Source organism: Chrysemys picta, chromosome 10, assembly GCF_011386835.1.
Source record: "Chrysemys picta bellii isolate R12L10 chromosome 10, ASM1138683v2, whole genome shotgun sequence".
NCBI classification, from domain to species: Eukaryota; Metazoa; Chordata; order Testudines; family Emydidae; genus Chrysemys; species Chrysemys picta.
The window spans coordinates 21,008,956-21,035,006 of NC_088800.1; the positions used below are offsets into that span (position 1 = coordinate 21,008,956).

The window sequence follows — 26,051 nt, forward strand, 5'->3', positions numbered from 1 at the left end:
CCAAAACATACGTGATCCCTTCAATTATCGTTCTTTACGCTGGTTTTTGACTTGTTACTCCATTTTCTGTCCTTTGCCAGGGCATTACACATGCTCTACAGTTGAAAGCGAGCTTTGTTTTGAAGCTGTATCTGCTGCCAGAGCTGTTATATAGCTCCTGTGGGACTTACTCCCTTTGACAGTTTGCCAGAGCCTGAGCTTGGTGACAAAGTACAAGGTACATTTGCTTATGCAGTATTCTGATTAACCATCTTAACAGACCTACATTTTACTAATGTAAACTGCTTGCCTTGGACTGGGACTGCTCTATGATATGATGAATTTACTGGTTACAGCACCCAAGCAGTATGGTATGAAAATGAAGAGTGGATTTTGGTGTGTAGCTGCTTTGTTTTTAGAAAACTGCCATATTGCCAGCCCTGGAGATGTAGGTCTTCCATTTACTCCCAGAATAGGTGCAGCACAGACAGCAATAATGCAAGTTTCTACTCAGTGCTCTGCCCAGACCTGCAGGGACCAATCTTACCAGCAAGATAATAGTTTAGGGTCCATCGATATTCAGGTATTTTTCTTTTTCCTATTTTTTTCTCAGCTCATGAACCTGTGTTTTATGAGACTTATTAAGAGTTAACTTCCATGTTCCTGTGATTTTTAAATGGATGTCAAAGTTGCCCAGTGTTTTCCATGGGTGCCTGCCTTTTGGTGTGCAGTTTCTTTGAGACTGAAATCTAAACAGTTTCCACGCTCTCTAATGATGATGCAAATATTTATATGATTAGATATAGGCTTTAATATAGACTTAGAAACAAACAAAAAGACTGAAGCCAAAGTGAACTGATACCTTTCATGGCTGGAGACTTAACTTTCAAATGTGGATCGGAGTCACAAGTGAAATAAAGAACTGTTTTTATACAAGACCTACAGTGCTTGATTTTATATTGCAACATCACCATTCATTTCAGCATGGTTAGTAGTCCTTGATAAGGAGAGCTAAGGGACAGGTATAAACCAGTGCGTGCAAGTGAGGATATCACGTAGATCTAAGGTGCAATTTATCCAGCTACAGAATCATCAGTTTCTCTCTTTCATGAGCACTACCATCTTTCAACACTGGAGAAAATGGCCCCTCACATGAACAGCCCTCCCTAGGACTCCTACCCAAAGCATCAGCACTGTCCACTAGCACTTCGGGCCAGCACATGAGGGATGAGAGAGTGAAGGTTGGGTATGCCTGCAGGAGAAGAAGGCTGAGATGTTCTGAAATGGAAAGGAGGGTATTTGAAGAGGCCCTTAGTGCCCTCGAGAGTAGGATGCTGAGGAGTGAGAGAATTGCACGGTGGAGGGGCATATCTGTTGTCTAACAGCCAGTGGCCCAGACAATGTAGCGCTGAATCTTGCTTCATGAAGAATATCCTCCTCCACACCTCCTCCCCATCCCAAACCTCTTGCATTATATCACTGACCCTGGTTGCGGGGGTGGTGCTGATGGAAGATACTGCAGCTGCTGGATGTCAGTGCAAGGTCGTGGTGTGGCTGCTGGCTAGAAGGGTGCTGGTCAGGAATGCTGCTTTGGGAGAAGGGGTTTACAGGAGTGCCAGCACTTCAAAGAGGAAGTAAATAGCTGGTAGAAAAGGTGAAGGGAAAGAGAAGAGTCACATATGGCAACAAACAGGTCACAGCCTCCTAAGCACCTTGGGAGCAGGGTTACTAGTATACACATTGAAGGCTGAATTTTTAGCCAGCCTCAAATTTTGCCCACACACTTGATTTAGCCTGTAAAAATGGGTGAACAACTATTTTGAATATATGTTGGCCTCTTCTATGGACTAATCTAGTAGTTGGTCACTAAACTGACCCATTGGGATATGCAAAACATGTGTTCTGCCACTTTTGTCAGACCAGTCAACTGCATGTGCAAATGCAGGTGTGAAAAAAGTATACAAAGCTGGAGCTCAAACTTAACTTTTAAGATTATCTTGTTGAGTGTTAAAGATTAACTACAACAGGGAAAGAATGTTGTCCAGAATGTTTCTCTTGTGCCAGAGAAGAGAATGCACTGTGAATTATATTCTTCTCTCTCATGGGTTATTTAAACTTTTGTGTAATTGTTTACCCTGTTGCTTTTATTTACTCTATGACATCAAAAAGCATTAATTTACCATGTGACATTTCATATTTAGCATTTGCGACACAGTGCATCGAAATCTGGTAAAGGCAAACCAATTTTATAACATGCACTGCAATTGTTTTGCAGCGTTGCCCTCAAGTGTAAAGTCTGTTACATTTTTTAAATTGTCTAATCAAATGCAGACTCTGTTCCAGTCACGCTAGATTTTCACATAATGGCAGATATTTCTTTTTAGCCTAGCATTGAACACTTGGATCACATTACATTTGCTACTTTTGTTGTTTGTGAGTGTATATTTGCAAATATATCATATACATGCACATGCACACATTCTGCGAGAGAGGGGAAATCATTATTGTGCTGTGACCCACTGGGGGATATTCCTGGTGCAAAAGGCCATCTGTGGGAGCTGCAAAGCTGGCTCTACTCCCCACCCTAATAGGAGGCACCTGCAGTGGGAGCAGGTGGGGTTTCAGAGACTGAAGGAGGAATGGTAGGTGTTCTTGCACCACTGTAATGTCTCTTTGCAACAGGGGCACCATTTAGGGCAGCTGTAGCCTGTACATGGGGGCCAGCATGCACCAGCTGTCTTAGACTCTTATATCTATCACCCACATCATTGTAGTATCTGAGCATCTCCAAATCTTAAATGTATGTATCCTCACAACATATTGTGAAGTAGGGAGAAACTTATACCCATTGGGAAACTTAGGTGCAGAGAGGATAATTGATTTTCGCAAGGTCACACTGGAAGCCTGTAGCAGAGAAGGAAATTGGATCTAGGTCTTCTAAATTCCCAGCTAGCACCCTGACCACTATACCATCCTTCCTCTCATACAAGCTCCCAGCGGACTGTGAATAGGGGGGCACAAACCACTCCCCTCAGCTGTTGTGTTACAAATAGCACCAGCCCAGAGATGAATTTGGCCCTGTGTGAATGAACAAGTATATCTGATCCAAACAAAATACACATGTGCATGCGTATATATCTATCTCTACAAGTGCATGAAACAACTATATGTATGCTGCAAAAAATGAAATAAATATATGGCCATAGTTTTTTCATGCGAGGCCACTGCTCTATCAAGTCCAGTATACTGTCTTTGGCAGGGAGCAAAGCCTGATGCTTCAGGGGAAGGAAAACACCATCGACTGCACACCTTGAAAAAACTTGTATAGTTGTATAAAGAGCAAAATTTTCTATCCTACCCTCTGCAGGGAATCAGATTAATCCCCGAAGCATGTGATTTGATTATCCTTGTCCTAGGTTATCATTAAATCAAAAAATGTATTGCTAAAAATATCTGCACAGCATTTACATCATGAAAGTATGATTTAGTCAGCAAAAACAAATGACTAGCCTTTCAAGTGTCTTAATCTTTGATACACATGTGCTGGATTTAAGGAGCTGTCATGGAGAAGCAGATCTTTGCAAACTGAACTAAACCATTCAACTCTGTAAGATGATTTTTTTCTTATTACTCCTTTCATGAGGCGCCTGGGGACATTGTTCTCTCACTGTTGACAACTTTCACACTCTTATCCCTACCCCCTCACCTCAGCGCCCTTTCTCCAGGTGGTAATACACAGAATAGCTATATTTGCAAAAAAAGCTGGCTCTTAGCCAACTGCCGGGACTGGAGAGTGATTCTGTACTGGTTTGCTGATTATCTGATCCTAGACACTGACTGCATTACTTCTGTAAATTACGAAGCCTGCTTTAGCCAGGGTGGTAGTAAGATCTGACGCCCATCCATTTAATTGTGTGCTATTCAACTGTGGACACATGCACTGCAGATGTGCCCCTTTAAATTTTTTTTAAAATACAGCCTACAATAATGGGCAGAGTAATGGCTACTTTATTAACACTTCAATGTTTTCAAAACACCAGCTAAGGTTTTATACCAGCCTGAAGTTTACCTCTTATATGTATGCTTAGGATCTTATTCTGGCATTTGAAATTTAAATACATATATACTTCTTTTCTCCTCTGCAGCCTCCCAAAACAACCCAAAGCACACACAGGCCCACTGGTGCCTGGGTAGTGTTTGATTGAAGGAGGATTTCAAATATGAGTACAAGAATTTTCTTCTGACTCTATGTGAGTGTCACAGTACATAGTGGAGTAGCAGCAACACCGTCTGTCCATGTGGTGATATTCCTAGGGCCTGAATAACACGGGTGCCAATAAACATCCTTGGGAAAAGAGACCAGAGCACACTATGGATCTTCGCATGCCAATATGGGGGAGGTGAATCTCAATAAGGCTCTAATGCAGAGATGCTTTTAGAAAAGTGAGATAAGTACCATTTGTTTTATGACACTGTAAACTCTGAGGGGAATCTTACCAATGGGAGGGCCTGGGACATGATCTTGCACATTACTACTACTCAAGATACTACAAGAGGGATGTTGTGTCAGTTATTTCATCTGAAGAAAAGAGATGAACTGTATGGCCTGTGTTTAAGAAAAACCTGTACAGAAATGGCAGAAAATAATATTATTCACTAATTACCCATTATTCAAGAAGAACATATGTTTGTAAATATGACCTCTGTAATGTTACCAGGGTCAGACAGACCAAGGACAATCTGCTGTGTAAGTGTATAAATCAAAGCTGTCTAGGGACTGATTTAATTTACAATGTTCTTCAACATTCTGGACAGAAAAATGTCACTCGCTTGCTTAAATCCTGTGCTCCTCCCCTTTTTCCACTTTCTCCCTCCCTCCCCCCATTTTTTGATAACACTTCTTGACCTCCCTACTTCTTGAAAGCCATGGATTTCCACCAAGAGACAACGTGTTAGACCAACTTGTCTGAATTATGCTAACACCCCAACATGTAAGATTACAATAGAGCCCTGACTGTATTCACTTGCTGGTTACCTGTCTTTCTTAGCACAATTCAGGAGTAAAGCAATAAATACTGGAATTTATGTCGTTCTTTTATATTAAGTACCTAAATCTGCAAAACAAACTGAGAAAAGCATCTGTTGAAACTATTAGATTCTGGGCACTGATTCTGCTAAATCACATGTTTCCCGTTGTGGAAGGAAAAGAGCTTTTGCAATAACATGTAGAATACATGGAATAATTCTTCTCTTTCTTTCTGTGCTCTTTGGCAGTTTGACTGGCTGAGTCAAAGCAAGTTCTGTTCCTTTATCTTTTTTTCAAAATATGCCATAATCTCCAAATTGAAACCGAGTAGGATTTGAATAAAATGTTCTCATTCAAGTAATAATTGAATTAATAATCACACTCTAAGCAACAGATTGCGATCCTGAAGCCAGTTTTTTTAAAATTGTCCATTGGTGCCTTCGCTTTCAAGCGACCATTTTGTGACTTTTCTGCAGGTGTGGCCACTGAGCTGCCTCAGGGCAAAGCCAAACCTGCCAAACAAAAGAAACTTCATGTTCTGGATGTTAACTTTAGTTACCATAGCCAGACAATGCTGCCAGTGGTATGGAAGACAAAATTGCTGTAGCCAGCTGTGCTGTTCACAGTCGGATGGTTTCTGTGTAGCTCCAAATGGTTATGAAGGCAGTAGTCTGTTGTGGCCAAGGACAGAATGATGGATGATCTACACACAGTGCCCAAGTAGAAAGAATGGCAGAAGTTCACTTCAGGGTTGTTAAAATGCTAATCTAGGTTAGTTAACAAAAGCCTAATGGAACAGAAAAGTTAGGGAAATAAACACACCTCATATGTTACATATGTACACTCCAGATTTGATCTCTCTAGTTAGACAAACATTTGCCTTTGGAAGTTAGACAATTTAACAGTTTTCTTGTTTAAATAAACTGAATCAACTTTTGTTATTAGCTGTACTATAATTACTGTCAAGGCATGACAAGGGAAAGTGGACTAAGGCAGACAACACACTCAGCTATTGAAAACAGCATCATAAGGCTAGCAATATGATTTTCACTGAACATTTCTTTCATGTGACATGAGAACTTGAACTTGAAGCTGGCAGCTATTCACAGAACAAGTAACAACTTAATAAAATGGCTTAGACTGATTTTAACTGTAACTGCAGCAAGCTTATCTGATGCATAAAAAGAGATAATCTGTTCTAACAGCAGTTTTGATTAGATCAACATTTGAACCGTTTTAATTACATATAGGACTGCTTGTATTACCCAATGCAAATATTATGCCTTCCATCTTTTCCTTAACTGTTCCTGGAACAAATTTTTAATTTATCCAATTGGAAGATATATGTTTACATTTCTTACTGGAATTATAGTAAGTGATCACCCTCTTATTTTCTTATTTAGTTGCTAAGCAAGAAATAGGGCATCTCCCCCCCTCCCTCCCATCTCCTGTATTTATTAATCAAAGCAAAAAAACGAAAATGTTTGTTGGACAATATTAGCGACCAGCTGTGCAATAAACAAATAATGCAAGTATTTCCTTGGTCTTAGGAGGCAAAGACAAACATTGAAGCAAAGCTACCTTTTATCATTTTACTCACTATAACATGCATGGTAAGAACTGGCAATATCCACATATGCTCTTCATGTGATTTCTTACTGGAGATTTTTTGTTTGTTTTTCAGAAAGAAGAGTAACCAAGCCATTTTCAATATGTATATAAAAAGGGGGCCTTAGCCTACTTCTATTGAAGCCAATGGCAAAACTCCTATTGCCTTCAATGTGAGCAAGACCCATTCCTGTGTTAAGTGCAGTAATTTAAAACATGTATGTAATCAGACCAGCAGTTGTGACAATTAGTCATATCTACATGGAGCCTTGTAGTTTAAGATTTTTAAGTGATTTTTTACTACTATTTCTTTACCAGCCTGTATCTCATTTGATGGTACATATCTGAACTCGAACCTATTTAGACACAGTGAATTGGACACATAATTAAGCATTCTCTCTAAATGTGTGAACTTCATAAGACTGGATCAAAGTTCTAGCAGTTCCAAGGGCTAAAGTGTTTGCTGCCACACTCATAACAAATCACCCATACAAAAGAGGCAGAAATGTTAGATGGTCCAGCTAAAAGGGCATCAATGATTGAAACAAATGCAGCCACACAGCTGGCTTGTGGAGCTGTGACAAGGCTGGTCACTGTATTCCTAGCACACCCTCCTGCATCACACAAAGCATGTTTAGATGATGATGATATCTTTGTTGCATCCCTAGCAGAAATGAACAGAGATAGTGACAGACTGCAGGATATGAAGGAGAACGGGAGTTCAATGTAACTAAAGATGCAGATGAAAGTGAGCAGCCTGTTAAACAACCTAATTTAAAGCCTCTGGGTTACCGTTTTGGCTATCCTTTGAAAACAAATTCAATCTACTTAATTTAAAAATGATAGTAAATTTCTAATGCAAACTCTTTCTTTCCATTTTAAAAACAGCTGAGTATATTAGTTCCTATAAAAAGTGTTAAAGTTTATGATTATATAGAGAAAAAAATCACAGGGCTCATCTGGCAATTTCTATTTGTCCAAGCCAGAGTAAATGTTTATACAATATCTGCCAACATAACAGAATATGCCTGTCACTCACTACATTAAACATGATTGTATACAGCTTAATTTACTGAATTAGATACGTACACATTTGAGGTGGATAGATTTTTATAGCATGAATAAAGCCGAATAAAAGCCTTTTGCCTCATAGTGAGCTTCCAGACTTCTCAAGAATATAAAGAAGGAATCTTGGAAAAATCCTCAATAAAAGGATTTTCATGAGAGTGATACACAAGTATTAAAAAGCCTCTGAAGAATTAGGAAGAAATTCCACCAAGACAACAACACTTAGAAGAAGGAAGAATTAATGCCATTACTAAAAGACTTTTATGCTTCTTTGGAACACTAATAACTTAATGCAGAGCTAAAGTTATTCTAGTACAGACATGTTTCCCCCCTGAAAATAACTAAGCAAAATGTCATGGATTTTAGGTAAGTCAAAGATGATTAATTTTTCAGTGACAGTTCTTTGCTGCAAATTCTCTATATTGTTCGCTGGGCTTGTGTGGGGCGTACATATAAACTAGAATACAGATTGCATAGTAAGTACTACATCTGTAGACATTACGAACAGTCACATTACTGCTGACACATGCCTGAGTAAGTACATCCGTCTGCATATATGTGGGTGTGTATGTAGCTATTTTATACACTTGGGGGTTTCTCATAGACCTAAACTAGCAGAATTTGACCAACACTATTAAACAATTTGGAGACCAGAGAATCTCTATGTCCTCTACCTTACTGGAGTGCTATATTCATGTTACACACTTGGAACTACAGTGTTTTGAATTAATGAAATTCAGAAGCTTAAAGCATTTAATTGCATTTTCCAGCCATACAATATGTTTATATAGAAGAGACATAAAATACAAAACACGACAGGGCATTTGAAAAAGATCCCTTTTAAAACACAGGAATAATCTCCACCTAGAAATAGCTGTGCACCCTTTCATTTCTATCCAGGTTTTATAAATAATAAAGGCAGCTGCAACCCATTTCTAATTACTCTGTATAAGCTGCTGTACCAGTTGCTGCAGAGCCGAAACAAAGTTTCGCCACTTTACACTTAAACAAAACATTGCTGTCATCAGGCGAGCGGGGTGAAAGGGTTAAGATATTCCTGCCATTGCAAAGGGATAATGCAGAATTGACTCTCTTATTTGTTTCCATCCATAATTGATGGTAGCTTGAAATATAGCTCCCTCTGGCTCCCAACGCGTGACTAGTACCGACTACTGGAGGAACCACGAAGGTTCGGCCAAGATTATCCAATAAATCATTTCTAACGGGGGACAGGGGGGCCTGATCCGGCTCCGACGGGAGCAGCAGACTGGAGCTGCCACGCAGAGGAATTTCCCAGGCAGGCAGCACGTTCAGGGCTCACTGGCGCTGCATGCCCCATTCAGTCAGGAAGCTCGCAGCCTGCTCTCCCATAGGGGCTGGAACTAGGGGTGCTGGGTGCTCCTGCACCCCCTGGCTTGACGTGGGTCCCATTATCTCCGGGGTTTACAGGTTGGTTCAATGTCTCAGCACACACACACATTGTTCTGCACCCCGTGCTCTCCTGAATTCAAGAGCGGCTGGTTAATTCGCAGGAAATCTCAAAGGCACTTAAAGTGCCCAGGGAGGGGAGCAGGAGCGGCGGCGCCAGGGGCAGCGCAGGCTGCCTGGCATTGGCAGGACACGCGAGGTAGTGCTGGGGAGCGCTGGGGGAACCATGCAGCGGGGCACCGCGGCAGGAGTAACAGGTAGTTCCTATTTCTGCCCCCGTCCCAGCGCGCTGCTCCCCCCCCCCCCCCGGTGGCTGTGCAGCGGGCGAGGCTGGGATTACGGGCAGCTGGAGCCGGGGAGCTCCAGGGTCCCCACGGCAGGATGGCTGCTAAGGGCGCTCCCTGGCCGGTGCCTCCTGCCAGGCTTCCCCATCCCACTACGGGCAGCGCGGGCTGCCACAGCCGCGGCAGGCGTTCAAAACAAACCCTCCCCAGCACACCCCGCAGCTGTCCGGAGGGCCCAGCCCCGACCAGTTCCAATGGCCTCTAGACGGCACCTCCCCGCCGGCCTCGGACCCACCTACCTTTGCCCAAAATAAACACCAGTAGGCTCCTGAGACCAACTTGCGCGTCGCAGCCCGGGGACGCAGCCTCTAACGCAAATGCAGTCACCGTGCAAACGGGGAAGGGATTGGCACCGTCCCTGCAAACGCTGGGAAGTTTGTACCCTCTCTCCTGTCTCCTCCTCGCCCCCTTCCTCCTCCCCAGTCACGCAGAGTCGGCAACAAGCAAGTAAAAATAACCTTTGCTCAGACTATTTTTGTCCCTTACACGCCAGCCTGGCAATGCGCACTGCAAAACTAGCCTGGGCACTGTGCAGCCAGCGAAGGCTGCCGCCGCGACTCAGCCTCAGGTCTGCCAGCGCTAAGGGTTGCAAATGAAGCTCTTACCTCATAAGGGAAGGAGGAAAGCAAGCCTGGGAGAGCGCTACAGCAAAACCCAAATCCGGAGGCTAGCTTCGGGCTGCTCCAGCGTAATCCTGAAACTCGCCAGCTCTAGGAGCGCCGGGACAAACCGGGAGCAAAACAAACGCGAGCACAGCAAATGGTGTAATTCGATCCATCTCCAGTCAATCCATCAAGAGAGGCTCCTGCCCTCCCAACAATCAGGCGGCTGGAGCCTAGGGTCCCACCCCCCGAGGCTCGGAGAGGCAGGCAGGCTTGGGCTGATCGCCCTCACTGGCTGCTGTTGCTGAGGCCCCCAGCGCTGGGTGACCCTTCAGTGGCCTCTCCTCCTCTTCAGCCTCCCACCTCCCAGGAGCTGCTACACCAGCTCCAAGCACCTCAGCCACACTGGCTAGCTGTGTGCAGCGGTCATGAAGGAGCCTGCTCTCTCCCGCTTTCGTCTCCCCCCCCCCCCGCCTTTATTATGCAGGGCTTATTTCAGACATCCTGAGGACAAACAACTGCTGCCAAAAGGATCTGCATGCACAGTCTTTCAGCAAAGTTCAGCCTTAGTTTTTCTTGGTCAGGCAATTTCTTGCCTCCCCATCACACCACCACTTTAGAACCTCTAAGGGAAACAGCTGGGAAGAGGCAATCAAACAGCATTTTATCTGTGTGTGTGTGTACACACAGGCACTCTTATGTCTACTTTGAAGGAAAGCCATTCAGTCCAGTATAATTTTGCAGACTAATGAAAGTCAGTTTTACAGTGAAAGAGGAGGAGAAAGGGAGAAAAAAAGAGATGTCCTTGAAGTGACATCATTTTAAGTAGCCCATCATCAGCAGAAAAAAAAGTCATATATTCAGAAACAAAGGTTTTAATCTTAGAAATTAATTCCAGGAGTCAGCTATTATTTATTAATTTTCAGATGGACTATGAATCACTTAAAGCCTAAAATGGCAAGAAAGACTTTGGGGGCTCCTTGGGAAAAAAAGAAAGAAAAGAAAAAAATGATTGCACACCAAACTTTATCATCTGTGCTCTCTTTTATGGTGGGAAAACAGAATTTCATCTTTAAAATAATTCACAGCTTGTCACTGGGAAAGCATTCGAGTTAGTCAAGCTTTAGAACCTGCTCCTGTATTTTTCACTTCATGAATCTGATGAAGTGGGTTCTAGCCCACGAAAGCTTATGCCCAAATAAATTTGTTAGTCTCTTAAGGTGCCACAAGGACTCCTCTTTGTTTTTGCTGAAACAGACTTACACGGCTGTGACGGGTTGGATCACAGAAACCCCCTTGGGAGCTGCCAACTGATGTGCCAAGACTACCCCTGCTCCTATTTTCCCTGCCAGCTCAGGACTCCAGCACCCTGTCTTGCTGAGCCAGACACTCCCGTCTGCTCCAACACAGACCCAGGGTCGGAATTACTTGCCCCAAAGCTGCAGGTTTACCTGAAAACAGCTCACAGAAGTGTGTTTGTCTTTAGCACTCAGATGCCCAATTCCCAATGGGGTCTAAACCCCGATGAAGCCATTTTACCCTGTATAAACCTTATGCAGAGTAAACTCATAAATTGTTCGCCCTCTATAACACTGATAGATATGCACTGTTGTTTGCTCCCCCAGGTATTAATACATACTCTGAGTTCATTACTAAGTAAAAAGTGATTTTATTAAATACAGAAAGTAGGATTTAAGTGGTTCCAAGTTGTAACAGACAGAACAAAGAAGAAGTGGGCTGTAGTCCACGAAAGCTTATGCTCTAATAAATGTATTAGTCTCTAAGGTGCCACAAGTACTCCTGTTCTTTTTGCGGATACAGACTAACACGGCTGCTACTCTAAAAGAACAAAGTAAGTCACCAAGCAAAATGAAATGCACAAATCTATGTCTAATCAAACATTGAATACAGATAAGATCCTCACCAGTTCCAGAATGCTCCCTTTTACAGGCTAATCTCCTTTTAGCCTGGGTCCAGCAATCACTCACTCCCCCTGTAGTTACTGTCCTTTTTTTTCCAGTTTCCTTCCAGTATTCTGGGGGGTGCAGAGGCTCCTTCTTTAGCCAGCTGAAGACCAAATGGAGGGCTCTCCCACAGATTTAAATAGACTTTCTCTTGTGGGTGGAGACCCCCCCCCCCTCACTCCTATGCAAAGTCCAGCTCCAAGATGGAGTTCTGGAGTCACATGTCCCTGCATGACTCAATCTTTACAGGCTGAAGCCATTGTCCACAGGGTATCTTGTATGTCTCCAGGAAGACTTCTTATGTGGATTGGAGCATTCCAAGATGCGCTGTTCCCCAAGTGCTTCCTGATTAGGTACTTAGCCTTGCGAATTCCTTCCTAAAGAAGCTGACCAAATGTCTCACAAAGCTTACATAGGCCTTGGCTACACTTGCGGATGTACAGCACTGTGAGTTAAACCTGACTTCGTGCAGCTGAGTAGGGAAAGCGCTGCAGTCTGTCCACACTGACAGCTGCCCAGCGCACTGTCGTGGCCACATCTGCAGCAATTGCAGCGCTATTGGGAGCGGTGCAGTATGGGCAGCTATCCCACAGAGCACCTCTTCCCATTCTGGCGTCGTGGGTTGTGGGAAGGGGACGTAGGTGTGGGGCATTCTGGGTCCTGTCCCAACGCCCCGGGATGCATCGTTTTGCATCCCAGAAATCCCTTTGTTTCCGTCCACCTTTGGCGCCATCTTTCAACGGTTTCTGTGCAGCGCGATCTGTCTGCGGGAAATGGAGCCCGAACTGCTGAGGCGTATGCTGACGAGTCTCGCCAGCACGTCACGTTTGGCTGTCGAACTATTCCTTAAGATCCAAAGTGACAGTGAGAGTGAGGGTGAGGAGTCCGACGATGCTATCGAGCCGCGTAACGCGTATGACATGAAATTGCTTGTGGCATTCACGGACATGCTCAGCACCATGGAACGCCACTTTTGGGCTCAGGAAACAAGCACCGAGTGGTGGGATCACATCATCATGGAAGTCTGGGATGACGCGCAGTGGCTGCAGAACTTTCGGATGAGAAAAGCCACTTTCATGGGACTGTGTGAGGCGCTCGCCCCCACCCTGCGGCGCAAGGACACGAGATTGAGAGCTGCCCTGCCAGTGGAGAAGTGGGTGGCTATTGCAGTCTGGAAGCTGGCAACTCCAGACAGCTACCGGTCGGTCGCAAACGAGTTTGGAGTGGGAAAGTCGACCGTTGGAATCATGTTGATGCAGGTTTGCAAGGCCATTAATCGCATCCTACTCAGAAGAAACGTGACTCTGGGTAACGTGCAGGAAATAGTTGATGGCTTTGCACAAATGGGGTTCCCTAATTGTGGAGGGGCGATAGATGGGATGCACATTCCTATTCTGGCACCACCCCACCTAGGATCCGAGTACGTTAATCGGAAGGGGTATTTCTCTAAGGTTCTCCAGGCACTTGTGGATCAACGTGGGCATTTCATTGACATTAACACAGGCTAGCCCGGAAAGGTGCATGACGCACGCATCTTTCGGAACACTTGGCTGTTCAGGAAGATGCAGGCCGGGACATTTTTCCCAGAGCGGAAGATCACGGTAGGGGAAGTTGAAATGCCCATTGTGATCCTTGGAGATCCTGCTTACCCGTTAATGCCGTGGCTCATGAATAGGGTGACCAGATGTCCCGATTTTATAGGGACAGTCCCGATTTTTGGGTCTTTTTCTTATATAGGTTTCTATTACCCTCCCCCCCCCACACACACACCACCTGTCCCGATTTTTCACACTTGCTGTCTGGTCACCCTACTCATGAAACCCTACACAGGGAGCCTTGACAGCAGCAAGGAACGGTTCAACTATAGGCTGAGCCGGTGCCGAATGACGGTGGAGTGTGCCTTTGGCCGTTTAAAGGCCCGCTGGCGATCTCTGTATGGGAAGCTGGACTTGGCCGAAAACAGCATCCCCGCGGTTATATCCGCGTGCTGTGCCCTCCATAATATTTGTGAAGGGAAGGGTGAAAGCTTCACTCAGGCATGGACCTCTGAGGTTCAACACCTGGAGGCTGAATTTGCACAGCCAGAGAGCAGGGCTATTAGAGGGGCCCCGCGCGGGGCTGCAAGGATTAGGGATGTCTTGAGGGAGCAATTTGAGGCTGAAAACCAGCAGTGATATCTGGTGCCCTGCACAGGAGTGAAGTGCAGTAGTTCCAATCTTTAGGAATCAGTGTTTGCTAAGCAGACAAGCAGACTTGCAGTGCCTGTTTATTTCCTGGGCTAAGGAGTCTTTTACTTTATGCAATAATAAAGAATGTTTTCAAAGCCAAAGAATCCATTTATTGAAAAGGAAAAAAAATTATTTATTGAAAAGAAACAAGGGGGTGGAGTGGGGAACAGTACAATCACAGATTCACGTATGTCCTGTCTGGTGTGCTGTGCAGTGAGTGCTGCACTTCAGGACAGCTATACTGCATGGTGATGGGGGTTGAGTGCAGAGGGTAAGGGTCGTGGTTTTCAGGGCTGGGTGGTGAAGATACTGGTGTAGAAGGCAGCGGGTGGCGTGAAGAACACGGAAGTTGGGGAAAGTGGGTTGGAGGTGACAGTGGGGCACAACGGAAAGAGTTTTGGAACAAGGGCTGTAGGGGGGGTGGCATTTGCGGTACTGCTCCTCTTTCTGCATGGCTACCAGCTCCTGGATAGTGTCTGCTTGGCGCTCCAGGATGCTTATGAGCCTATCAGTACTTTGCTGCCGGTGCATGGTGCTTTGCCGCCGGTGCGCTGCATTTTCCTGGCAGATCCTGCTTTCTCTCTCCCTCCAGTTCTGTGCTTTCTCATTCTCTTTAATAGATTGCTGCATCACTTCTTGCAGCACGTCTTCTTTGCTTTTTCGCGGCTTCTTCCTGAGTCTTTGCAATCTCTGAGCAGGCGATAAGAGGGACGGCTGAGGTCTCAAGGTTCATGCAGCTGTATAGGCAAAATGCAACATTTAACAGAGGCAGCACTGTTTATACCAGACAGAGTAATGATTCCCACCGCACTTAAGGAGTAGAAAACACACAGGGTCTACACAATAGCATAATTTTCCCGTCCGAAACAGAATACACATATCCCACGGGAGTCTCAAAATGGTGAGTAAGGGGGACTGATTGTTTCAGGGCTGCACTGTCCTCTGGGTTTCTGTGCCTTGGGGAGAGCCAACAGCTTCAGGGGGCACCTACACTGAACACTGTCCCAACATTTTCCACAGGAGTTCGTCCTGGACGATATCTCGCTGCTGAGGGTGACCTGGGAAGCAAGGGAGGGTCTTCTACTGCAATGCGGCTTCCACCCTGGCCCATATGCAGCTTGCCTGTGTGCAGCAATGGTCCCCCCGCCCCTTGCGGCACAGTGGCGCGGACACGTTAGCCTGGCTGGGACAAGGACCACGGTGGCTCTCCCAATAAACCTGCACAAGCGCATTGCACACGCTCTGGATGAGACATTCGAGGAGATTACCAAGACCGATTACCGTGATGTGATAAACCACATCAATGCACTATTCCGCATCTAGGCATGCATGCCTAACCGTCCTCTCCCAAAGAGCCCGCACCGAAAAAATTCCTTCCCGAAAAAAAAAAACCCACTTATCAGGAACCTGCTCTTCTGTTTGTCCTCCACCAAGTACTGGCCGCTGCAATTGGCTATCTTCCTCCTGGCTTGAGAAGAGCTTCTGGCTGCATGGCTCCAGGGATTCCGGGGTGTCTCCATCCGGCCCACCACCCTCACTCCCATTTTCCTCCTCCTCCTTCTCTTCTTCCCTTCCCCCCCCCCCCCCACTCCCAGCTCTGAAGTGTCCATGGTGGTGCTCGGAGTGGAGGTGGGGTTAACCCCAAGTATCGCATCCAGCTCTTTGTAAAATCGGCAGGTCGCGGGGGGAGCACCCGAGCGTCCGTTTGCGTCGCGGGCTTTGCGGTAGGCACTCCGCAGCTCCTTCACTTTAATCCTGCACTGCAGGGCATCCCGGTCATGGCCCCTTTCCATCATGTCCTTTGATTACTATACCTTCAGGAAGGTATTTCTATGGCTGGAGCGCAGCTGGGACTGTACAGCTTCCTCCCCCCAAACACTGATGAGGTCCAGCAACTCGCCATTGCTCCATGCTGGGGCTCGCTTGGCGTGTGGAGGCATGGTCACCTGGAAAGATTCGCTGACAGCACTCCACACCACGCCGGGCTGAGCAAACAGGAAGGGGATTTTTAAAATTCCCGGGGAATGTAAAGGGTGGGTCACATGGTTGGTTACTTGAGTCCAGGGCAGTAGAGTTTGAACTGATGACCAGAGTGGCCAGAACAGGCATTGTGGGATACTGCCGAATAATTCTGGAGGCCATTCACAGTGCATTGGGTGGCCACACTGGCGCCGCAACGGCAGCGCTGCACTCGCTATTCCTCTTGGGGAGGTGGAGTACCTGCAGCGCTGCAACCACGGAGATACAGTGCTGCAAATGCCTTGCCAGTGTGGACGGGGAGTGAGTTACAGTTCTGGGTGTGGCTTTACAGCGCTGCAACTTGCAAGTTTAGCCAAGGCCTTAGGCCTGGTCCCCACTAAGCCCCCACTTCGGACTAAGGTACGCAAATTCAGCTACGTTATTAACGTAGCTGAATTCGAAGTACCTTAGTCCGAACTTACCGCGGGTCCAGACGCGGCAGGGAGGCTCCCCCGTCGATGCCGCGTACTCCTCTTGCCGAGCTGGAGTACCGGCGTCGACGGCGAGCACTTCCGGGATCGATCCCAGAACATCGATTGCCTGCCGCCGTACCCTCCGGTAAGTGTAGACGTACCCTTAGAAACCAAGCAAGTATACAGCCCATATTCTTAACCTCAAGTAGAAAATGATATATGTGTACAAATAGGATGAATAGATATAGTAGACCATAACTTTACAGAGATATGTTACATGGCACAGGCAGCACAAAACTTATGTTATACATACATTTATAAGCACCCCCCCCATAAAGCCTTATGGGGTACACTGTCACAACGGCTACCACTCTGAACCCCATACCCCAACTGGTGCACCTAAACTTGTGAAACTGAACAACAGTAAATACCCTGCGGGTTGTTGCTGAACTGCCCTTCCCCTAATTTTTTTTCCCTCACAGAACTTGTGAGTAGGTGCTATTTACACTGAAGAAATATGCTGGGCTGATCCTGCAAGTCTGTACTCAGCCAAAACTCACATTGCCTTCACAGTGGGAGTTTTGCATGTTGAGAACCAAGTAGATTAAGTAAAGACTATAGGATTTGGCCCACAGTAAATTCTCTTCAGTGACTGTTCCAAAAAACTCTCAGTCATGAGAATAGGCCATTTCTGGCAAATCAATCCTTTGTCTGTTTCACTCTGATGTTCTCTGGTGGCGACAGGCTGAAAGCTACATCATTGCAGGCTTCTTTACAGCAGACATTCAGCATAGCTATTTTGTGACCCAGAAGCTTTTGCCTGTTTAGAGGTGTAAGGACATTCTTTATTTTCTGCTTTGAGGGAACAACTCTATGCTGCAGGCATTAAAATTTTCACACTGACTGAAGGTGCTGGGATGGTGACTGTTGGCTTGATTAGGAATCAAGTTGCAAACCTGAGGGCAGAGAAAGCTTATAGTGTGCAATGTGACTGCATCACAGAGAAGGATTCAGGTCACTAAATATCTCTGCAGTCTTTATACTCAGAAGCATATACTCTGCACAGAGCCTCTATTCTCTCATTTTACAGAACTTTCATACTCCTATATGCAGGCTGCCCATGCCAAAAAAATAAAACTGGGCATGGGGTAAGTCTGCCTGTTCTCTGCATGTCCTACAGCAGTTCTTACTAGTAAAACTGCAGTCCATGAGGGCATACCAGTATTTTCATACTGAACCTCATTCTTCAAGGGTTTTGTAATTGAGCCTTAAAAATTTACCTAGCACTGAAATTTAGGATTACCGCAGCAGCAGGTTCCATGGGAAGTCTAGCACACCCACCAGCACTAGCCTTGTGCTGTCTGCATGCTCTCCAACTCAGGTGAGCAAAGGGGGAGGAAGACTCCTTGTGATCTGTTTCCCCACTCACAATCTGGCCGTTAACATTCCAGATGTCAGCATGGGAGACCAATCAGAGAATGCTCATATAAGTTTAAAAGAGATTTCAGTTTAACACATGGCATTTTGGAGGATTTTGGTACACAATGTAGACTAGAATCTTAGGTTTATTTTAAAATATTAAATACAGTGCTTTATTAAAGTTTGAAACCTGCTGTTGTGCATGCGTAGTAACCACTTTAAATAAGGATTTTAACTATGCACATTTATTGTAAATGCACAATTCAGTAAGGGAATTATACAGTGATTGGTTTTAACACAAACATATGCAGGATCCTATTGACATGATAAACCATCAGTAACATGTGCAGAAAAGCTCCTTAAATCCTCATTGACACAACAGATCACTATTGTGTCAATAGTGTGCGTAATAAAAGGAGCATTGTCAAGATATCTTGTCCTTAACTTTGCTTTATCCTAATACTTGTTCCTCATTGTAACTCTGAACCTTTGGATTCTGCCAACATATTTCTTTTTGCAAATACATTAATGGAATTAAAAGAAACAAGACTTTTAGGTGTTAATTACCTCTAGAATGATTGAGTTGTAAAAGAAACACATCAGTGGAATCTGGTAGTAAAAAGATACAATCAAATGGTTTGAAAACAGGACTGAGAGCCAGGGGTGCCTGAATTCTAACCCTAGGCCTGACAGTGATTTCCACTCAGATCCTCAAGAAGTGAGTTAGGCCTAGATCCTCAAAGGTATTAGATGCTTAGCTTCCACTGGATCTGGGCCTTAATCTCTTTGACTTAGTTTCCCTAGCTACAAAACAGAAATAATAGTGTTCACTCAGTATCTCACAGGGGCATCTTGCAGATTCATAGTTTTATGTCTTCTAAAGCACTTTTCATCATCAAAGTGCTTTATAGAGATAAGCATCATCACTATTGTTATACAATTTATAAAGTATGTTAAATTTGGGGCCAAAATATCCATATTGTGTATGCTCATAAAACAATGACAGTCTATTATAGCAATGCTTTGCAAATTGAGCTTTTTGCGTCATTAAAATACTATTAATACAAAGATATTTTTCGTTAAACTAACTATGTTAACTTAATTTAAATTGTTATGTTGAGTCCCAGATGTTACTATTTAATGCTAACTGAGGAAGAAAAAGCAGAAGTCAGGTTCCACTCCACTCCGGTAACGTCAGTGGGCTCACAACCAGAGATGAATTTGTGTATAATTCATTAAAACGGGATCTAAAATTTGATATGGAAATCGCTACTGCAACATATTGGGGCTGGTTAGAAAGTGGAACTGTACATCATTCTTGCTAATTTGTATATTTAGGATACCAATCTCAGAGTTCATAAGCTTAGCAAGGTTTGCTTGAAAGGTGCGACTCTAAGGAACACCTGCATACTGTGGGAAATGGTGTGGGTAATTCAGGAGGTGTCAATCTGCCACATGAGTCAGTGCTGAACCAGCATCGCAGCACATTGCCACAGCAAGATGATGTCCTTTGGATAAGACGTAAAACTGGTGTTTGATGTCTTGTGCTCATTTAAGGACCAATTGCATTTTTTGTCAGAATAGGGGTGTCACTTATGGTGCCATGGTCAAATCACAATAATGTTAGGTTTCAGAGTAGCAGCCGTGCTAAATAATGTTAGGATTTGCTAATGATTAAATCATCACAGTCACTATGATTTAATAAAAATATTTACCATGTTTTCTATTATTTTCCTTCAGTAAACTCTCCTAATCCAATGCATTTCAATGGAGTTAAAAGGCATCTCCCTACTGTACAGAACTATTAGAGATGTAATTAATTACCGTGAAGATGTGCACAGTTCTTATTGTATTAACTGCCTTTGAATCATCCTTGCAAAATGAACAGATACATTATGACGTACACTACTATAATAAACAAAGATAAAAAAATGAAATAGATTGTAGTTATGGCTGCTTGTAATTGGGGCTGACAATTTTAGATTTAAGGTGATATTTAGTGACTAATTCCCAAACCCCCAAAGCAGCGGTAAATAATAGTTTGTACTGATACTAGTTTATACCGATATCCACAAAACATTATTTTCATGCAGCTCTTGGTTTCATGCAGCATTAGCCCCAGTCAATATCACACTGGGGAGTGGCACTAGGGGGCAGGGCTGATAGTCACAGAAAGCTTATGCTCTAATAAATTTGTTAGTCTCTAAGGTGCCACAAGTACTCCTGTTCTTTTTGCAGATACAGACTAACACGGCTGTTACTCTGAAACCAGTCACAGACATGTATATTGAGCACCACATGAATACATGCAGAGCTCTTCAAGGAAAAATGTTTTTTTCATCTGCACTGATTATTAAAGAACCCTCTTCTTGAAGCCTTTCTCTGGATTTTTAAAAGAATACATGCTGAAAATAGGAAGCCCAAACGGAGATATTTCTTCTCTCATCATTGGTACAGGGGTATGGACCTACAGCCTGTAGCTGATAATTACCAGGTGTTCAAGTCCTACCATTTCCTTATACAAAATTAAAAGGGGTTTAATATGCCTGATGGATACTTGAGGAACCTTTCGGTTCCCTTGCTTTAGCCTCCTGTCCCTGTGAATCCACATCACAGCCACCATCCTGTTAGTGGCTGACTGTTCAGACCTCCCTTTGGAACACATTAACACCAGGCTTTAATCTGCCAGAGTGGAGCTGCTCTATGCTCAGACTTGAGTGTGCTGCCTATTCACTGCTCCCAGCTCCTGTTGGATTGGGGAATATAAGACTAGGATTCAAATTCCTCTGCTTGACAGGCAGAGCATTACAAGTTGGCCAGCCACTTTTGTTCCTTGAGTCCTGGATTTCCAATAATGTAAGTTATAAGAGGACTACTTCCACTTGTGATTTACAGCAATAAACTAGACACACAAATTGCTATTAAAAGACTTCTGGATTATATGGATGCTGGGAAACAAGTATTTATAACAAGTACAGCACCGACAGACAGCAAGCATAAAGGTAGAGATCACAGTTTTATCGCTAAATAATATCCAATCCACATTGTACATTACCATAGTTCTCCACAACATTAAAAATGGTATTTCCTCACATTTTCTGTAATAACTCCCAGTGTACTACTGCTCAAGAAAAATTATGGGAGAGATTTTTAAGCAATTACAGTTTTCTAAAATATGCCTAATAGACCTGTAACATTTTTAGCACCTTCATGATGGTTGTGTTGAAAGTTTTTCTTAAAATGCTTCTGACTGTCAAACTCTCACTTTAAAATCATTGTTCTCCTGTTTTCTATTTTTCTAGCCTGCCTTGTGTCTCCAGATGTGTGGCAGCCTTAGGTGACATACCTGTCATCTCAAAGACATGGGGATAATTTTCTGCTAACATGGATGGGATTTCTACCATCACCCCAGCTTGGCAACTGTATTGCAGCAATGTCTGGATACACTTACACTATCTAGAAATATAAATGACAAAAGTGCAACAGGGGGTCCAATCTCACATTCCTTACACACCCAAAACAGCCACTGAAAGCTTGGCGTGTGTGCGGCACGCAGGAGAGCCATATATTGGGATTTTAAAATGATAATCTTGAAATCCACTCTCAGCCTCCAATCTGTCTCTACATCCCCAATCCACTCGATGCAGGCAGATGTAATATAGTAGTAAGTGTCACAGACTGGAGCCAATGCTGCTGCTGGGGGACATGAGGCAGGACACAGAGCCCCTGGGGCAGGATGATGGGCTTGCTGTCTCTGGACTCCTCTGTTGGGTATTCGCTTGCTCAGCCTCGTGTCTGTCTCTACACCCCCAAGCCACTCAATGGGGGCAGATGCAATGTGGTAGTAACAATTAATATAATAAAAGAGAACCACAAATATTTGGTGTTGCACTTGGCCTATTTTCTGTCCTACTCCCCTGCTCAGTCAGTGACTAACAAGAAGGATTCTGCTACTTGCCGGGTGGTGCAGGGCAAGGAATTTCTAGGACCCTCATAGCTGTCTGCAGAGTGAAGATTGCCTCAGTAAAGATGGAGTAAGGCACTGGTCTGTTGTTTGTAAATTCTTTGTATTGTATATTTTAATTATTGCCCAGTGCCTAAAGTGAAGTCTGCGTGCTTAGAAGTCAAAGAGAATAAAATCAATTCAAACAGTGAACATAGCAAGGCCCTAGCAAAGCCCAGCACTAGTCACAACATTGAGCCTTTTTAAAAAAGTGTATAGAAGCTGGCAAAATAGCTTTTACAAACACCTTTTCCCCTTGAACTTTTTGATTTTAAATGAAGTGCAAAGCAAACATTCTTTCAAGAAATTTTCTGTCTTGGCATTCCCTTGCAAAGAAAGCTGCAGTGGTAAAAACTACATAATTCCTAATCATTTAAAAAGAACCACCCTGTAAATAAACCAAGTGTGACAGGATGTATAGGCCCCATCCAGTGGCTGGCAGAGAGAGGGTTTACTCTCTCCATGAGGAAAGAAGTCCAGCTGCATGCTCTCAGTGCAGGCACTGTCAGGGACCCAGCTGAATGAAGTGCAGCCAGCTCCAGCTGTGATGAATTATATCATTCTCTTCATGCTCCAAGAACAGCCCTTGAAGTCAACATTGAAGCCCCCATTTATTTGAATGAGCAGAATCAGGCCCTGTAAGAAGCAGCTCCAAGGGCTTTGAAGTAGCCACACCCTTGCGGGTCAGGCTCAACAACAATGATGATAAATGTAGTAAGAGAACCTAAACAGAATAGAATATGGTATGGGCAGACTAGGTGGGAAGAAATCCACTCTGTTAAGATCCTGAACTTTGGCTGCAACAGAGCAATCATTTATTAATTTTTAAAGAGATCTGGGCCACTAGAAGCCTTTTTTGAACTCTCAGTTTAAGTACATGGGTAGGGGAAGCCTTTATTGTTTGCTTCTTTTGACAGGTCTTTGTAAGACCTGAGTTAACCCCTGACTGTAGCTCACATGACCTGTCTCAGAGGGTGTTAGTGTCCAATTCATTTTTTTTTTTAGTTTTTGAAATAAATGGAAATAACTAAGAGAATGATTAAATATCATGCACTGAGAATGATAGGTGTTTCTGAATGTTTTAGCTGTGCTGTTAGTGGCAGACTTCACAAGGCTCACTATAATGCAATGTCTACAAGAAACATGAAAATAAAGCGGAAGATCTCTTTAATTTTATAGTGATTAGCTTCTTAGTTTGGTACATAACATTGCCTATCATTTGACAGAGAGAGTTTGTTTCAAACATTTAGGGCAAAAACAGTGGAATACATTAATTAAATTTAATGGCATGTTTCCAAGACTAATGGAAAGTCTTCAGCAACATCTGCAATTTTACTTTCCTAATTTTCATTTGTCATACAGATATAAAGTACACACTTGCAGTCACCAACATTCGCCTACAGTTTCCCCCGTTGGTAGTAAAATCGGACATAGTTGGATGAAAAGAAATCTTTGTACTAGATTTATATTTGTGGTGTGTATCTGCAAACAAAATTACAAGGAGTATAACAGGATACATTTAATTACATGTAGCAACATCTGCATTACACAAAATGCCTTTTCTCTCCAAAAGCCCTGATCCTGCAACTGATTCTGTGTGGCCAGACCCCTGCCATTGCATGGAGGCCTGCAACGCCAATGGCCGGATTGGCACTGAAAACATTTCATTATTCCTTTTTGTTGATGGTTAAATTAAAAGAAAATAAAACATGGGGATGAACTATAATTTTACCATGTTTTGACTTCATCAGCATCACACTTCAATGCTTTATATACTGTCTCAAAAGCTCCATTGCTACCTATCAGTAAAAATGTTCAAAGGTGAGATATTTACTATATTGATATTTATAGTGTTGATTTTTCTTTAAGGTAGATCAAATATTCTCTTAGAACTTTAGCAGTAACACAAGTTTCATAGATAGTACTAAACAGCTCAACAATGTATGTCCCTCGGCCCGCGCCACTTCCAGCAGCTCCCATTGGCCTGGAGCAGCAAACCGCGGCCAGTGGGAGCCGCGATCGGCCGGACCTGCGGACACAGCAGGTAAACAAACCGGCCCGGCCGCCAGGGGCTTTCCCTACACAAGTGGCGTCCCAAGTTTGGGAAACACTGCTGTAGATAATGGATGAGGCAACTGCTCACTGGTTGCTCAGTGTATCTGTGGAATAGTATCATATTACTCAGGCCAGAGTCCACAAAATCCAACATGAATCAGCTTGACTTCATATAACAATTTTCAAATCCCATACAAAGGTGAATCCACTGACAACAGCTGATGGTATTGTTCAGTATTTGGAGGGTTTTTTTAGCATTACATTAAAAAGAGTCGAGTTTTTTATGTGTGTGCAAACCTTATATAACTCCCTTTGCATCAAGGGCAGTAAATACCACAAATTTGATAACATTTGATGTATGTAGTATACCTAAAAGATTGCTGACTAAAGACAGAAGAATAAACTGTGTGTTAGTTTATATCTGTTTAAACTCTAAGAAAAGGCTTTTCCATGTTCCTCCAGGTATTCCTGACCAACTGAGTTTAGTCACTTCGCTAAACCTATCACACTTTGGACATAGATGATCAAGATGATATTTATTCTTATCCCTCCAACACATAATAACGTTTATAGCACACATGTAATCAGTAATGACATGAGATTTTTGCCTTTGGCAATATTCACTTGTTCACATTTAGTATTATGCCCCTTAACATGTCAATATCAGACCTTAGCCTATAGCATTTTATTTTGGGTATATAGGTGGATCCTCTTAATTATTTTTCAACACTGCTGGTCTTATCTGACATGCCACTTTGCTTGAAAAAATATTTCTGGTTTTGAGTGAACATCAGTGTTCTCTTTGGTGTATTTCAATATTCGCCTGCAAAAATCTTTCCATTGAATAGCCACAGTGGAACTATCCATGAAAGATTTAATTTTCTCTATTCTGTGCTCTTCAAGTTAATATGAGTCCAGGATAAAAATTTCCACTTACAGAAGGTGAATTAATACACACAATATAAACCACACACTTAAGCCTTGGCATCAGTATTATAATGCCAGTGTATCATCTAGGAGGCAAACACAAGGGCAACCTTGAGTTTTGGCACTGCCAGACTCCTGCTCCTTTAATTGCACAAGTTTGCTTCATCTTCTGCAGCTCCTTCTCTCCTGTCTTCACTCAATATCATAGAAATGTAGGGCTGAAAGAGATCGTGAGAGGTCATCTAGTCCATCCCCCTGCGCTGAGGCAGGGCCAAGTATACCTAGACCACCCCTGACAGGTGTTCCACTAATCTGATCTTAAAACCTCGAGTGATGGGGATTCCACAACCTCCCTTGGTAACTTGTTCCAGTACTTAACTATCTTTATGGTTAGAAAGCTGTTCCTAATATCTAACCTGAAGACCCTAACAAGTGCAAAAGGAAGTGATCCTTCTTAATGGCTCTAATTTTGGGCCAAACTTGCCCTTATTGTAGTCAATGGGATTTTTGCTATTGATTCAATAGAAGCAGGGTTGGGTCTTTTGTGTTGCTTGCTACCAGTGTTCCCATTCCAAAAATAGCCTATTGAAGGAAGAAGTGTCAGTTGCTGCCTTGAAGAGTCTGCTTTTCCCATTAAACCCATTAGAAGGCCCATACTCCAAATGAAAACTACCATATCAGTGGGCAAATTACCACTCTAACAGATGAACAAGAGGGTAGGCATGCCAGGGAACCAGTCTGTGTATTAGCCTTGAGTAAAAGGAGCTGGATTCCCATCCAAGAACGTCAAAATGTCAGGTAATGAAGCGCATCTGTGCTTGTGGCAGAGTACAGGGCTCTGCTATTTCTGCTGATGGTATAGGTAAAGCTACTCTCACAGATGTTTACGGTAACTGTTTAGGCCTTGGTGAACTAGGATTTGTGTGCCATGAGGGCAAGGGAGTGATATAATGACGTCTCCACCCTTC

General features: G+C 43.6%; 1 protein-coding gene and 1 long non-coding RNA gene across 35 annotated transcripts in view; one reads left to right on the forward strand and one right to left on the reverse strand.

The window, feature by feature from the left end:
* Positions 1-7,753, forward strand: part of LOC101950813 (uncharacterized) — a 240,023-nt gene extending 232,270 nt beyond the window's left edge. For 3 of the 4 annotated variants that reach the window (XR_006172536.2, XR_006172537.2, XR_006172539.2), the window contains one exon: positions 4,125-7,753. This is a non-coding gene — a long non-coding RNA (uncharacterized LOC101950813). The remainder of the gene's footprint in view (positions 1-4,124) is intronic. The other variant, XR_006172538.2, reaches the window with a different exon arrangement.
* Positions 1-26,051, reverse strand: part of SEMA6D (semaphorin 6D) — a 297,026-nt gene that overhangs the window by 25,946 nt on the left and 245,029 nt on the right. For 15 of the 31 annotated variants that reach the window (XM_042841840.2, XM_042841837.2, XM_042841839.2 and 12 more), the window contains exon 1: positions 10,059-10,506. The exons of 10 other annotated variants lie outside the window; for them this stretch is intronic. The gene's annotated coding sequence lies outside the window, so the exon portion shown is untranslated. Of the gene's footprint in view, positions 1-9,688; positions 9,998-10,058; positions 10,507-26,051 lie in introns of those variants that run through there. 6 more of the 31 variants (XM_065559396.1, XM_065559391.1, XM_065559403.1 and 3 more) reach the window with 5 other exon arrangements.